This window comes from Periplaneta americana, chromosome 4 (genome assembly GCF_040183065.1).
Source record: "Periplaneta americana isolate PAMFEO1 chromosome 4, P.americana_PAMFEO1_priV1, whole genome shotgun sequence".
Classification (NCBI taxonomy): Eukaryota; Metazoa; Arthropoda; class Insecta; order Blattodea; family Blattidae; genus Periplaneta; species Periplaneta americana.
In genome coordinates, this window is record NC_091120.1 from 23,409,010 (window position 1) to 23,413,876 (window position 4,867).

A 4,867-nucleotide genomic window follows, 5' to 3' on the forward strand; every position below is an offset into this window, starting at 1 on the left:
TATGTTCCTCTCTCAGAGTGAGAGTCCAAGTTTCACAGCCATATAGAAGAACCGGTAATATAACTGTTTTATAAATTCTAACTTTCAGAATTTTGGACAGCAGACTGGATGATAAGAGCTTCTCAACCGAATAATAACACGCATTTCCCATATTTATTCTGCGTTTAATTTCCTCCCGAGTGTCATTTATATTTGTTACTGTTCCTCCAAGATATTTGAATTTTTCCACCTCTTCGAAGGATAAATCTCCAATATTTATATTTCCATTTCGTACAATATTCCCGTCACGAGACATAATCATATACTTTGCCTTTTCGGGATTTACTTCCAAACCGATCGCTTTACTTGCTTCAAGTAAAATTTCCGTGTTTTCCCTAACCGTTTGTGTATTTTCTCCTAACATATTCACGTCATCTGCATAGACAAGAAGCTGATGTAACCCGTTCAATTCCAAACCCTGGCTGTTAACCTGAACTTTCCTAATGGCATATTCTAAAGCGAAGTTAAAAAGTAAAGGTGGCACATTGAGTATACCTCAACATAACACTTCACGATACTCATCAGCCATGTCAATTGATGCGCAAGCGCGCGCTTTAGAGCTCAGTGTGTCCACAGCTCTCGTCGGGAGATTAGAACGGGCTAGTCTACTAATAGGTGTTAGCGGAAGTCGTAAGCCAAGAGTGTGCAATGTGTACGTAGGTTACATGCAACAGAACATACAGTAAATTTAACCCAGAATGGAAGCTTTTTTGAGTAAGAAAAAGTGGTGGAGACACACAGAGCTTAATGTGAAAAAAAATCACCAAAAATTGTAACGTGGAAAGACATTACAAAAAATATCACGAAGAAAATTATATAAATACTAGTGGCTTGTGCAGCAAATGCTGCTGCAAACTAAGTTCGTTAGACGTTCAAATAAAAATTTTTCACATTTATTTTCAATGAAGAATACTTGTCTTTTTGATAGTTATTTACTTCCATGATAATGAAAGATACTCCCTCTGAATGGATCTTTTTAGGCCAAATACTTTTTCTTTAACCTATCAAACTTCAGTTTTTCAGTTTCAACGCGAAAACGCAAGTATCAATGTCAGGACTATAGCAGTAGTAGTGTCAGTATTTCAGGTCATTGTGGATTGTAGGCAAAAGTTAAAAAAATATCAGGTTTGCTAAGCTTTCGAACAATAGCATTTTTGTATAGCTGCTGCATGTAGAACTTGAAATGTAGAGCGTAAAATCATTTTATCTACTAAGAGATCTTGCTGAAATGATCTGGAGACTACAAAATTTTCTAGGCCTCTTATTTTATCAGTAAGTAATACGTTTTTATCTTTCCTTATGAACTGTAATTTTTGCGCTCTCTCGAGCCAATACTGAAGACAATGACACATATCAATATCTACACTACACCTTCATTAAGTATATGAAAAAGACCCAAACCCACTGGGTTAATAAGTATAAAAATTATTGATTTTTAATGACAATATTATTATCTTAAGTTTTGTAGTTATATATAGTAGTCACTCAGTAAATTATAGAAATGAAGATCTAAATTAAGATATTCTCTACATTTACTTGCATAACCTCAAAATGTTTGACTTTCATATCATCACTATAGCATCAATATTATGTACAATTAATGAAAAATAGACGCATCATGATCTTAACTATAATAATATTTAATTTCTAATGGTAATAATGTCATGAAACCACCCCAAGTTTCGTAGATTTGAATTTCCAATACACAGCTGTACTCAAAAAATTATACAGTGCAGAATCAGTTTATAATAACCAGGGAAAGGATTTATATGTAAATACATATTTACTTATAAAGCTAATATAATTTATATTTTGCATTATCTTTATGTTTCACAATGTGTAGGGTTGAAAAATCCTACTTTTATTTTCCATATTTTTCCATATTTTAGAGTTTAGTACATATTTTCGTTAATTTCCATATATTTTCCATATTTCATATAAAACAGTCCATATTATATTAGGTTTAACAATAAAACAAAACAAAATTCCATTAACTTTTAAAAATACATTTCAACAATAGAGATTTAAACACATGTTCAGTAATCCCTTTAACATCAGAGTTATTTGAAAATTAGCAGTCCTATCAACAATGGGAAAGTAAGTTACAAAACTGTATTAATTTAATTTAAAATTTTTAACAGACTTCAGTTGTGCAGCTCAACAGTTAAATGCCAGTCAGAGTACACATAGGTTCAGTTTTGTAAATCATACTATAAAGACGGTAAATATGCCAAAAGTACGTCATTCAGTCAATTTAAAATCAAAACTAACAAGTTACATTTCAGAATTTAAAGAAGATGGTTTATCAACTGACAATAAAATATTATTTTGTAATTTGTGTCAGTGTGCAGTATCATCTACACAAAAGTTCCTGGTGCAACAACACATTACAACTAGTAAACATCAGGCCAACAAACAACTAAATTCCAAGCAGAGACAATTGTTTTTAACACAACCAACAACATCGAATGTAAGATCTGAGTTTAACATCGACCTGTGCCGTTCTCTCATCTCTGCTGATATTCCTCTCTACAAACTAAAGAATAAGGTCTTCAGGGAATTCCTTGAAAAATATACTCAACATACAATCCCGGATGAGTCAACACTTAGGAAGACGTATGCTCCATCCATCTACGATGAGACAATACAGAAGATAAGAGATGAAATTAAAGATAGTTCAATTTGGGTTTCCATTGATGAGACTCCCGACAAAGAAGGTAGACTTGTTGGTAATGTAGTTATCGGTTTGTTAAGTGAACAATATTCTGAACGAATTCTTTTACATTGTGATGTTCTAGAAAAGTGCAATAACAAAACTATAGTTAAACTGTTCAACGAAGCTATGGGTATCCTGTGGCCAAAGGGTATTATGTACGATAATGTGTTATTCTTTATTAGCGATGCTGCCCCTTATATGGTCAAAGCTGGACAAGCATTATCTGTTGTATATCCTAAATTGACTCATTTTACTTGTGTGGCGCATGCATTTCATCGTGTGGCAGAAGTGGTCAGAGACAATTTCCCTAAAGTAGATTTGTTGATTTCATCAGTGAAAAAAGTATTTCTCAAAGCTCCCAGTAGAGTTAACGTGTTGAAAGAAATGTACCCTGAAATTCCATTGCCACCAAAGCCAATTTTAACTAGATGGGGTACATGGCTAGAAGCAGTTGAATATTATGCCGAACATATAGACTCTATTAACAATGTTCTCCTTGCATTGGACTCTGAAGATGCAGTCTCAATTGATACTGCGAAAACAGTTACCTGTGACATAAGTGTGAAGAATGACTTAGCTCACATTCAGCATACATTTTCATGCATCATAAAAACGCTCAAAAGTCTCCAAAATAGGCACCTTTCACTATCTGAAAGTTTTGAAATTATAAATAGTACTGTGGAACAACTGAATCGTGGTAGAGGTAAAGTTGCAGATGCAGTAAGAGCTAAGGTGGACACTGTACTTTCAAAAAACCCTGGATATGAAGAACTACAAAAGGTTGTTGCTGTGATGAGTGGTGAATCAACAGTGAAGATTAACTTGGACTTATCCCCAGCAGACATTGTGAAATTGAATTATGTACCAGTTACTTCTTGTGACGTCGAACGCTCTTTTAGTCAGTATAAATCTATCCTCAGAGACAATAGAAGAAGATTCACTTTTCAGCACTTGAAAGAAATGTTTGTAACCTATTGTTATGGTAACAGACAATAAAAATTGTGTTTTGTTGAAACTACATTGGAAGATAAGGTACGTCCATTATATTTTTTGTTTAGTTTGATTAAAATGTACCAATATTTAACGTACATAGTCATTTTTTTATAATTTTAAGTCCATATTTAATTCCATATTTTGGTAAAAATCCATATTTAATTCCATATTTTGGTAAAAATAACTACATATATATTTACATATTTCATATATTTTTAGTCCATATAAATCCGTTCCCTGATAATAACAAATTGAATTGAGCTCTAAATATGTCGGCAATCCTGCAGGTCATGGCCTTCGTGTAATAGCCTATTATTTATTGTAGTGTGTGTTTTGTTCTGAAATTCAATCAAGTCGGCCGTGATTGAATAAAATTAGTTCTCAAAACTGACAACAGATGGATTTTGGAAAATAGGAAAATTATGTAGGAAAATTGACATTTCACTAAAAACTACTACTTTTTCGAAAAACTTTGGGTTCCAAGCTTCAAAATGAGGGACCATTTATTAAAATCCGTTCAGCCGTTTTCCCGGAATTTCCATTACCAGTTCAAATTATATATATATATATATATATATATATATATATATATATATATATTGAAGGTGATCACAAACTGTAATTACATAAAGAATTTACTTCTGATGTACAGTAAGTATATGAAATTAATTACGAATTGTATTTTCATTTCTAATTTTTAAATACCAATCATCTCATAAGAGTTTGTTATGCTCTTTCCTTATTTTACATAGTGCAGTAGGCTATCTGATGAAATCTGTATGGCATTATCAGTTAGCTATGATATGTCCCTCAAAATTGCACCGGTAATGGAAAAGTTTTAACTCTACAGGGAAGTTTTTCTAAAAGATCGTAAACTCATCTCGGTATGTAATTTTCTTCCCAAAAGCTTTCTCTTCCGAGATCTCATATTTATTTGACCAGCATAAGATTACTCCACTTTAGTGTCTATAGAAAACTTTAAGCCAATGGCACGAGTTGGAATAGAGAATAACTTTCACTCATTATTGAAAATATTGATTATTCAGAATCATTTTACATTTGTCCGTGTTTGTATGGATTATTTTATATCTCCATAAGTAAACAATGGAATAAGTCCGC